The following is a 12,756-nucleotide window of genomic DNA, read 5'->3' as shown; positions in this document are numbered from 1 at the left end:
TATTATTTGCTGATATTTCCAAATTTTCCATAATGTACTGGATATCAAGTTGATATTTTGCCAGTACCACAAAATTAACATACACAATTTGAAATGTCTCTTTCCACAAACACCTTCTTTTGGCTTCTCATTTCTTTTAATAACATAATTTCTTCTAGTTACTTATTACAACATTTCTCACCCATTTGTAAACATCCTCTTTCCTTCACTCCTTCATATTTAGTTGATGTGGAATCAAATTGCATGTCCCCTTAATACATTTTTTATATGCTTGATCTTTTCCCTTTTAGCTGAAACCACCCTATTTCAAATTCTGTTTACATAACCCTGATTTATATAGCCTCTTAATTGATATGTGCTTCAAATCTTTCCCTATCTCAACCCACCCAGAATGCTACCAAATTTTCTTTCAGAAATGTCAAACTCTTTTCTCTAATGTTTTAATGCAAAAAGTCAGTGATAGCACTATTGGCTTTAAAAAGGAAATAATATCAACTAATTAGGGTCCTTTTATTTCTTTGCCGTAAGAGATCATTTACCAGGAAGAGTCAGGATTTGGGAGGAAGGAAGAGAGCAGGAAGCCTGTGAGATGTTGTGTTTTTTGCTTGTTTTGTTTTGTTTTGTTTCTTGGCTGGTTAAAGAAGGAGACAAACTTCCAGGGCAACTGAACTTAGTTCATTAGAAAAGCAGGCAGCAGGTATTTGTGTGCAAGTGTCCACAGAGACAAACTCGCAGAGACAGAAGGTGGATTAGAGGTTACCAGGGGCTGGGGGGAGAGGCAATGGGGAGTTATTGCTTAAATGGTACAGAATTTCTGTTCTGGGGTATGAAAAAGTTTTAGTCATGGACGGTGGTAATAGTAGCACAACATTATAAAAGCAATTAGTGCCATTGAATTGTACACTTAAAATGGTTACAATGGAAAATTTTATGAGATATATAACCACAATTTAAAAAGTTAAAAGAAAAAAAGTTTGCATACATGCCCTAGTTTTGATAACCTGGTCAAAGTATTGTCCCTCCCTCATTGGTGATCTACCATCCTCATCTTCTTTCAACACTTCCTTCCCTATTTTTCTTCCCTGCCCTCAGTCCACTTAAGAAAACAATCATATTTAGTTCTTTTATTATTTGTTTTTAATTATGCATACTACTTTTGTATTAAATCTCTAATTCACACATTAATTTTGGAATGTCTCCATCAAATTCCACTTACTGTAATTTTGTATGGCTTTCCCAAATTTCTTTATATTTTGCTCCCTTTATTTTCAAACTAGTGTACACAACTTTCCACCTTTACTTAAGTCACTTAAGTATTCCCACAATACTTAAGTATTCCCACAATATAATCCTCAACCATAATCAACCATACCCTAACACTCCAAATCCTGAAATGGAATCTTTACAAGGTTTTGTGAGTGGGGGAACAGGTTCCTATCTAATGAGTCTATGCCTCTGAATATGTTCTTCATTGTGTTGCCCAAATGCATACAGAATTAATTGCAAACCCGTTCCACCCCACATGCCTGAAATTTAAAAACTGCTATACTGTGATCCCAATCCATCTTTTCTAAATAAGATAAGTTTTATCTTATTTATTCATTACATGTAACTTAGGCTCTGGCAAAACTGAATTATAATTGGCATTCTCTAAGTTACAAGTCTCTACAGATTGAAATGATACCTGAACTCAAGACCTGGCTCAAATATATCTTCCTTTATAAGCTTTTTTTTCTGTTTCAGTGTCAAGTCCCATACAAGTTTGTAACTGTCTCATAGAATTTATAGTCTCAATGTTATCTTTGTTACTTTGGTACTTGTCAAATGCACTCTTCTAGATTTTAAGATCCTTTAGGACAGAAACTGAATCTTACTGATCTTTCTATCCCCGTATAGTCAAACACAATGCCTAATGCATGTTAGATGTTCAATATACATATTTTTGATGTAAAAGGAAACAATAGTGATATGGGAAATATCTCAAGTATTAACAATGATATATCTCAAATGTCATGATTTTTTCATAAACTATCAGAAGATTTGTAGGAAAAGGAAGATTTTTACAGCAAATAGCTTGTTTTATTTTGCTTATGAAATGCTAGAGAAAATCTAAATTATGGAATTTAGATTCTAAAATAAAAGTTAATACATAAATTAATGCTCATAGTTAAATCATATAATTGTTATTTTTGGGGGTCAAGATGGAATAAAAAGTTTTCAATATCAGTTTTAGTTGTTAAACACATCTCATAATCACTGTTATTAACAAGATATTTTGATTTTTATACTTGTTTGTTTATTTAATCACATACACCGGGATTCCCAATGGGTTAATTTTTAAAAAGTCAAATTATGAAGGCAGATATAGGTATCTAGGATTGTAGAATTCTGGCAGATGGCAAGTAATTCATGATTGTGTGGATGGGTGGCCATTTCTTTGTCAAAATAATGATACTCTGTAAAATCACAACAGGAAAGAAACCTAAAGGGTTGTGTATAGATGGATCAAAGAACAAAAGCTTTTTATGACTGCTATTCTCTAGCCATGTATAGGAAGAAAAAAGACGGCACATAGAGGTGGAAATTTTGGTTGTCTCCAGGTTAGACACAGAAAGGGCTTCTCTAGAATATGAAGTTTGGTTTTAAAATAGATAAGGTCTGGCTCAAGGTTTTCAAATTATGTTTTCCATGCCTTTGGCTTCCCCATTTTCCTCTTATCTGGTCCAGCTGCTCTCCTCCGTCATTCTTTGTTCTTGGCTCCTCCCCCAATTAGGAAGAGGTCATTGGATAACAGACAACTGGGTAAATCAGTATGGAGCCTTCTCTGTTTCCCAGGAAACCTTTCATGTCCTCTGATTTCAGGGAAAACTTTGCTGTGAGGTTATTTTAAAAGACAATGTGAGGTCTGTTTTCTCTATGTCTGCAGACTGAACCAACATTTACAACAGTCTTTCAAAGTAAAGTTTCATTAGCGTTAGTTAATAGTCTCCAAGGATTGTATTAATAGCATTCCAAAATAGCTAAGTATTTGGATTTGGTTAAAGAGGAACGCATTAATATGAATATAACCAGTTTACACTGTATCATAGTGAGATCAAGTTGAGTTTAAAACAATCTTTCACTCAAGAAAAAAGTTTATTAAAATGGAAAATCGAATACAGAAATTTAGTACACAATAAATGGCAATATCTTCAGTCTCCCACATATTTTCAGAATTAGGTTAAAATGTCTATCAAATCTCTACAGTACTTTGACAGGAAACAAGTAGTAATAATTGTTCAAAATATCTAGGCTTTTACAGATTCAAAAGTAAAACTGAATATAAACTTAATAGATTAATTCAGTAAGTCTAACCTTAACCTTACAAAGTGATATGTATTAGTGGATAAATTTTTCTTCTTCCTAGTCCTCTTGTTATTTGAAATAGTCCATCTTATTTGATTCTATAAATTATGTATTCTTAAGCATATTATGTATGTCAAATGATAAATCTTTCCCTGAAAATAAATAAAGAATATGAAAATCGTATAACTAAATTTATTTCAACATGTTTGGCCTATGGTTGTAGAGTAATTAAACTCTACGGAATTCTCAATGCTTAAGGACTTCAATCTAGTTAGTAAAAGATCTCATAAATTTGAGATGCAACTATATTCAACTTTTGCTTAATAAATCAATGTTATTATGGAGAAAGCCTGCATCTTACTAAAGATACTAGCTGACAAGATCTCTATAAAATTGCTGACAAATTTTTTTATATGATCTCAATAGTTTTGAAAGCTCATAAATGTTGATTAATAGTAAATGTAGACTTGTATTTTTATTCAGAATATGTTTCACAAATTCAGGATCAGAGACAACAGATGTAACTTTGAATCACTTGAAAACTACATTAAACTTTTCATGGACAACATAAAAATAATAATAGCAGACAACTACTAAAATAAGCGAACATATTCTTTTTGGATGATTCAATTATTCACACATTCCTCAAATAATATTTTTCAAATGCCTATTACATGACAAGTACATCAAAAATAAGTAAAATATAGTTTCTGCCATAGAGAAATTGAACCTGTTGAAGATATAAATACAAAAAATACAATTATATTACAAAGTGAAAAGTATTATATTTGGTAAAATTAAATGAATAGAACCATTTAAATTCTGATAAGTTTACACTACTAGAACTGTATTAATCAGATTAAGGGGTACTTGCCCATCATTTCAGACCAGATCTGCAATATTGAGATTATTCTAGATTACATTTTTTTTTTAAATTCAGTTTTATTGAGCTATATTCACAAACCATACGATCATCTGCAGCGTGAATCAGTTGCTCATGGTACCGTCATATAGTTGTGCATTCATCACCAAAATCAATTTTTGAACATCTTCATTACTGAAAACTAAACTAAAATAAAATAAATAAAAAAAACATAAAAACAAGAATAAAAATACAAGTGAAGAAGAACACCCAAAAACATCTCAACCCCCATCCACTATTATTCATTTACTTTTTGTTCCCATTTTTCTACTCATCTGTCCTTACAGTAGATAAAGGGAATGTGAACCACAAGGTTTTCAAAATCACATGGTCACACAGTGTAAGCTGTATAGTTATAAAATCATCTTCAAGAATCAAGGCTACTGTGTTGCAGTTCAAGTTTCAGGTATTTTCTTCCAGCTATTCCAGTACACTAAAAACTAAAAAGGGTTATCTATATAATGCATAAGAACAACCTCCAGAATGTCCTCTTGACCCCATTTGGAATCTCTCAGCCACTGAAACTTTATTTTGTTTCATTTCTCTTCCCCATTTTGGTCAAGAAGTCTTTCTCAATCCCACGACGCTGCATCCAGATTCAGTCCCGGGAGTCATGTCCCATGTTGCCAGGGAGATTTACATCCCTGGGATTCACGTCCCACGTAGTGGGGAGGGCAGTTTACTTGCCGAGTTGGCTTAGAGAGAGAGGCCACAACCAAGCAACACATCTAATTTATACAGAAGAGGGAAACCAGGATGATAAATGAATCTGAAAATTATGTAATAGAAATAATTGAAGACAATGGGGATAATTATTCTGGAAACTAATAAATTCTACTAAAGAAATAATATATTTCTTAAAGCAGATAAAACTCTCTCAAATGTTTAAAATGCTGTCATTTAGATGAGAAAACATTTATTTTCATAGTTGGTTCACAAAGAATCATGACCAATTTTGTTATGTTAGAGAACGGCAAGGTTCTACTCAGTATGAAGAATGGGCTTCTTTTCATTTAGATCTGACCAACAATGGAGTAAGGTGACTGCTGAGGTATTCAAGAATAAAAGGGTATCAAAAATGATGACGAAGGAATTGTTGCTCTGGGTCAGATTATGATTTACCTAAATATTGTGTATGATTTTATAATTCTGGTTATATATTACATTTTACGTATTTCTGAACAAGATACTGACAATATGTACATTTGTATTTCTAACTCTTGATCATCATTATTACTATCAATTATGGTATTAGGCTCCATAAAGTGATGCCCTCAGGAGCTTGTAAGATATTTAAGGGTATTCACAGTACACAGAATGATTCCTAATTGGTGATCCACCTTTCTTATCTCCTACATCCTGTTATAGCTCAACATGTCAAACAATCAGGAGGCCTTCTTCTAATCTGCTGTCAGGCACAACAAACCAGACATCCAATCTTGTTAAATCAATAAAGTTCACTTAGCATACAGTTCTGAGTCAGTAGTTCCCAGTTTGAGTGAGGTCAATTAAAGCGAGTTAGTTTTGGAAAGATACTTGATAAGCTAAGAGGCATGTTCTATTTTCTTACCTATTTGTGATTATGATCCAAATCAGATGTCTTTCAAAAGCTTTCATAGTGATTGAGTGATAAAAAAGGAAGAAGAGTTTTCATAAAGTATGTCAATATTTGACTTAGAAATACTGGCAGTGGCTTTTCAGTTTGTTTTGTTTTGATAGAGAGGGGTGAAGGGTTTATTTTAGGTAGGTGGAAAATGATAAGGGGGGGATAAACTAGAAGAGCAAAGCTATGTAATAAAGCAAGAAGTTCACTTACGGAGGAATGGGACAGGGGTGGGGGAAGAGGAAACAGGATGGAAAAGGTGAGAAAGTCAAATTATTGGAAGACTTCTTATGCCAAGTTGAAAAGAAAGCTTGAGAAACTTTTTAAGGATGTTTTGAGGAATACAAATAGATATTTGTAGCTTTACATGTATACACGTACACACTAAGTACTTTAGTTCTCTTTGTTCTGTGTCCCAAGAGGATATGCAAATGACAGTAAATATTTTTAATATACTATATTGAAATTGATAATCCAGTCATTAAAATACTACAAAAACCCTCTCATATTAAAATTGCCAACTGTTTACACCAATATGCCTCAGTCTCGAATAATTTGAGGAACCTGCTAAGGCATCCTTTTTTACATGTGGCAAGAAAGCATCATTTACAGATCAAGAGCTCTTTTCTTTTGTCAGTATAGTATGCAAATTTACCGTGAACAATTAACATATATAAAAATGTAGGAACGAAATTCACACGGCGATATTTGGCTATCAGATAATTGGATAACTCAGAATGGCCATGAATTAATTTTTTGGTCAAAATAGGAAGGCATTATTTAAATATAGGCCATTCAAAGAGCTGTGTTTCAAGAAATCAGATTGAGAAACACCAGTTACTTAAGTAATAGGATCAATAACATTGAAATGCTTTCCTCCCTCCCTCAGCTACTGAGTTATCTTTAAATCTGGACCTTTTCCTGTGTTGAAAGAAGTAATCAACCAAGCAAAGTACCAGAGTTTCTGGAAAGATTTCTTAAATCTGCATTGCAAAGAGGAATCCACGTCAGAAAGGAACCCTGTGTGAAGTCAAGGGCTGAGGAGTGAGATATGAAGCAGGAAGGAAGGGCATGGGTATCTGGGAGAACATTTCGGGAGACTGGAGGGAGTGAAAACGGCATCCATCCTTAAATATTAAGAGAGCAGAAAAGAGAAACAGAATTTTAAGAAATGTTGCAATGTTTTATAAATTAAACTCTGCCTTTTATTTTCCTTTTGAGGTTTCAGTTTTTCCTTTTTTTCATTTTGGGAGGTTGATGCATGTATTTCGAAGTTCGAGGTGATGTTGAAAGACTTACAGGAACCTAGTTTTACATGTTACACATGTTTGTTGATTACATAATCTGGGACATGTTAATCTATTTCTTCTTAAAAATAGATCTTGAGTTTACTTAGCCTGCAGTGTAATTGTCAGTTCCTAACTATACTATTAACTGTAGTCCATCATTTACATTAGGGTTCACTGTTTGTGTTGTACACTTCTGTGTTTTCTTTAATTTTCATTTTGGTAACATATAAACAACCCAAAATTTCCCCTTTGTGCCAAAGATACAACTCAGTGGTGTTAATTACATACACAATGTTGTTTTTGTGACTTACACAGTATCTAGTTCAGTGTATGGCAGGTAGAGTTGCTCAATTAGTATTTGACTAATAAATGGATGAAATTATTCCAAATTAGCCATGTTGGCTAAAGAAATAACAAAATCACTAGGATTTTATATTATGCATGGGCTATTAAAATCTTTGTTGCTAAGTCTCTTCAAAGGGTGATTGCTTTAATAGTGTGTGATTTCTTCATGCCTGTATTTAAATATATATAGAATTTCCTGAATTAATTTTAATTGCCAGGGAATCTTCTAGTAAAGACTGTTTCAATCCACTCCCACCCTTCAAAAACAAATGAAAAATAGAAGAAAAATTTCATTTTAAACAAAAATGAATACAGTCAAAATTATAAAACATATCTTCCAAACCTGTGAAAACTGCTCCAAATGAGGGAGACTGTTAAAGTGCAGCACATTATTTCCTCAGATCTCAGGTAAATTGTTCTAATTTTTTATGTAGGCTTCCTGCTCTGGGCACTGCTGTGGAGTTAAGAAGGAAGGAAAGACAGAGTTCTGGTCTTTCTGCTAATGCTGCTGGGACGCAAAACACCAGAAATGTATTGGCTTTTATAAAAGGGGGTTTATTTGGTTACACAGTTACAGTCATAAGGCCATAAAGTGTCCAAGGTAAGTCATCAACAATAGGGTACCTTCACTGGAGGACGGCGATGGTATCTGGAAAACTTCTGTTAGCTGGGAAGGCATGTGGCTGGCATCTGCTCCAGAGTTTTGGTTTCAAAATGGCTTTCTCCCAGGATGCTCCTCTCTAGGCTGCAGTTCCTCAAAAATGTCACTCTCAGTTGCTCTTGGCGTGTTTGTCCTCTCTTAGCTTCTCCGGAGCAAGTGTCTCCTTTCAACGGCCATCTTCAAACTGTCTCTCATCTGCAGCTACTCTCTCAGCTCCTGTGCATTCTTCAAAGTGTCTCTCTTGGGTGTAGTAAGCTCACTTCTTCTGTCTGAGCTTATATAGTGCTCTAGTAAACTAATCAAGGCCCACGCTGAATGGGCAGGGCCACGCCTTCATGGAAATTATCTAATCAGAGTTATCACCTATAGTTGGGAGGGTCGCATCTCCATGAAAACACTCAATCAAAGATTTACAATCTAATCAACACTAAAACATCTGCCCACACAAGATTGCATCAAAGATAATGGCATTTTGGGGGACATAATACATCCAAACTGGCACAGTCAGTGACTACCAGATCCTAACTAGAAGTCAGTGACTAAGAAGGGGCTACAGTGTGAGTGACATCCGTTATCTGAAAAACTGAGATGACAACCACAATATAAAAACATGCATTTATGTATCGGAGGATGGAGAGACAGCAAGCCCAAAATAGAAATGTGGAAGACTCCAGCTCACTTGTCAAAATCTCCATGCTAGTTCTTCAACCCATAGACAACACTATTCAACAATGATTAGTAATCCCAAAGCAATGCATAGGGGCTGGGTAAAAAAGAAGAGGAAATGAATATAAGCAGAAGACAGTTGGAACACATGGTTAAAGAAGAATTACTCAAGAAATATAGATGATCTCAGACAAATAATTCTCAATATTCTCAAATAAATTATAGCCAAAATATTTTCAATGAATAGATAGCCAGAATAAAGGAGATTCAAAGTGAGGCTAATCTTATGAAAGAAGAATAATAAAAATGAAAAACACCAATACATTACAGATGATTTTATCTCACTAAATGGAATAAATAATCATGCCTGAAAATATATTAAGAACTTACTAACAGAATAGAATAAATATACTTGAAAACATTTTAAGGGCATGGTATACAGGATAAAGGAAATCATAAAAGAAAATTGAAAGGAATAGAAGCAGAATAAACATATTGAATAAAAGAGAAGGAAAACAAAAAAAGAGATAAATATATACCCTACTGATGCTCTTGAAGAGGCTTAATAACCATCATATTCCAAATTGTTTGTGTTTTTTATAACACTTCTTAATTTTGTAATGTAATTTAGGAATGAAGATGTGGAAAAAATAGTAAGTCAGTCTTATTTACAGTTTGCTGTTAGATTAAAGTAGAACAATTTAATAAAATAGTACAATATAAGAACAATCCATGATCGGTACGGTAAGTGGTAGAATGCTTCTCAGAGGGAGAGGCAAGACAAGAGATTGAGCAAAGGAACATTAGTGGGCAGGGAGGCAGACAGCCCAGAACTCTCAAAAGCCTATGTGTAGCCTATCACCCTATCACCCATTTTAATATGTCAGTATTATTCTACCTAATGAAATATACTTAGAATATTTTAATTTAAAACTCTTAGACAGAAACTAATGATAAAATCCGTAACTTCTTTGTGAACAAAAATGGTGTTAGTCACAGGCAGTTAATGGTATTAAGATGATAGACTAATCCTGGGATTTCTTTTATTCTCTTTCTAAAAATATAGCAGAATGAATGGAAATAGGACCATTGTTTCATTCTGTTTCTAGCTCATAAAAGCTATGGTTGCCTCAGAACTTTAGTCATGTCAATATGAAAATACAGTATTTCCTCTCTCTGTAGCTCTCCTGTGTGTATCAGGACCAGGGATACTATGCTTTAATGGCCTGTCTTCTCTTCCCGGAATTTTATAATCTATCCATCTCTGTGAATTCAATAAAGACTGCATCACCACCACTGAGAAAACCAAGTTTATAGAGAGTTTCTATTCTCATCATTATGGGTAGGGTCCACATCCTACGTAAAGAAAAATCACCTAAGGTTTTTGATATTATACGGGAAATTGGTTCCAGCTTTGGTGAAAAGGACCTGGAAGAAATAAGGCAATGAAAATAAGTCTTCATTGTTTGCAGTTCAGTGCTCAGCTTCTTTCCCAGTGGGGACATGAAGTAGAAACCTGAAACACCGCAAGTCTGGACAGACGATACAGGTCTGAATATCAAAATATTTAAGTGGGGTACAGCTGGTCAATCAATCAGAGTGGAGCCGGCCAGACTGCCTTATCAGAGGGTTTTGGCTGAAAATCCAGGCCTGGCCGAGAAGCAGTCAGGAGACAGGAAGTGCAGTGGAGAATCCAATTCCAAGCTCCTCGGGAACTAAAGGGTAAACCAAAACCAAATCGCCCCAGCTACAAAAAAATATGGGTCTGTGTTCCCGGTCTCACTATTGTGAGTGAACTTGCAAGGCGAGCTTGGTTTGAGGATTGGGCAGAGATGCAACTGCTTGTGATAGGTCTTTAGTAACAAGAATAGTGGGAAGAGCGTGGGTAGGTATCACGCTAATGCCTCAGAGAGACACTCCTCTGTGAACTTGTCTATGTGGAGGACACGCTTACCATCGGCAGCTTTATTGCAGCGCGTAAGATTCATCTGCCCAGAAACAAAGGAAAACGTAAAAGCAGCAACGAGAAGGAAAGAAGATCTTTTCCTTCCTGTTCTAGAATCATGTTAAAGCTTTTGTTTTCTTCTATCTTATTAAATCACTAACTTCCATATTTAAAGTGGCAAAGAATTTCTTAACTACCCAGGTCAAAATTAGAAACAGTGGTGCATTCCTTGGAAAAGCCCACTTTAAAACGGCTGCTGTTAATCAACTAGAGGTCTAAGAAACTTCAGTCTATAATCCTTTCTTTGATGATATTCTGTCCATTAAGAATCTTCATTTATAATTTTAGAGAAATTACACTTCCTTTGTGAGTATTCCAGTTAAATACCATGTATGTAAGCAAGTTATCATTTAAAATAATAAAAAATTGCTATTAAAAAATGAAAATGTTTCTACTTACTACTATTTTATAGGATTTTTATTTTCATTAATTAGAAGTTGTCTGTACTAATTGTCCATAGTGAAATTCAACTTTGGACATAAAACTATTGAGGTACATTTTTCTACCAACTGAAGGCCATTAGTCATGTATATGTCATTACATATTTTCAATAAAAATCTGTTACTAGTAAAATCATATTGAATAGAACTGTACCAATAAAGGAGCATGGTTTCTTAAAGCAGTAAAAAATGTCTTGAAGACACAGGCACGCATAATTGCCATTTTCAACAGTCACTTTTTTGACTCTTACTAAACTTCAATTATAATAGACACTCCTCAAGGCTCACCAATATGCCGTTTGAATGAAAAATTCATTAAAGACAGTTTTCAAATGTCACTTGCTTTCAAACTTTAATCCATATGGTGTGTAGTTAACAGAGATAAGCAATTTAAAAATACCTACTGCAGTTACTATTGCAAATATATTTTTGCTATATTCTACATTTTCAATACCTACAATTCCTAGTTCCACTTTAAATAAAATATCATTTTCTCTATCAACTGTATGTCAATTAAAATATATTTATAAGCTTAATTTATGTTATATTTCAAATAGCCAACTGAAGAGTCCACTGCTATTTTATACCATATGATATACCATATGAAGTGATAGAAGAAGGGTGTGTGATAAGGATGGTTCAGAATTAGTATGTACAAGTAGAGGCAATGAAACTGAAATTCCACCAGTATAGGCCAAATAGAATTTTTGAAATGCAACTTTTGAAACATGATTTGTAAGCAAAGTATATGAGTTCCCAAATAATTCACATTTTTTTTTTTTTTCAGTTTGGAAAGCACTAATCACATCTGAGTGTACCCAGAGAAGAAATCTCTTTTTAATGGTATAGTTTTTTTTATTAAATGCTCTGTTCATTACTTTTTACATTCTATAGAAATTTCAGACTTTGGTGTGCCTCTATGAAGACTTTTCTTTTTTCCATCTACTTCACATAATCTTTCTCTTATATAATGCTTTTCATTTGTGCCCTGCATCATATGTAAGTATATTTTCAACTACTCCATTAACCTTGATCCCTTCTAATCCATTAACAGGCATTTTCCCAGGGAGCTCTTTCACTTGCACACTTCCTAATGTCTAATGTGACACTAAATCGCATTTTACAAGGCTAAACAAAATTTCAACTTGGTATTTACTCAATTACTTTCATCTGGGTGGTCAATAAAAGTGGATAATTCAAGTGTATAGATACATTTTAAAATATAGGCTAACTTAACTATCTACTCATATTAACTAGAACCCTGCCATAAGAATATTCTGTGATGTTACATTTAGCCAAAGAGTCTTAAATGACCATATTAAAAAGAAAAAACCAACAAAAAAATTGCTGAAGTATGTAGAAACATAGTTAGCTATTAATTTCATCATTTTAAAATCCCTCTGCAAATCTGCTTATCTACTTTTTCCTATGAAGAATACATTGAGTCAGGGATTGCTTGTTTTATTCCCCCAATGCTTAT

Source organism: Choloepus didactylus, chromosome 12, assembly GCF_015220235.1.
Source record: "Choloepus didactylus isolate mChoDid1 chromosome 12, mChoDid1.pri, whole genome shotgun sequence".
In the NCBI taxonomy this organism is placed as follows: Eukaryota; Metazoa; Chordata; class Mammalia; order Pilosa; family Megalonychidae; genus Choloepus; species Choloepus didactylus.
The sequence above is the reverse complement of the archived record's forward strand: the minus strand, read 5'-3'. Positions refer to the sequence as shown.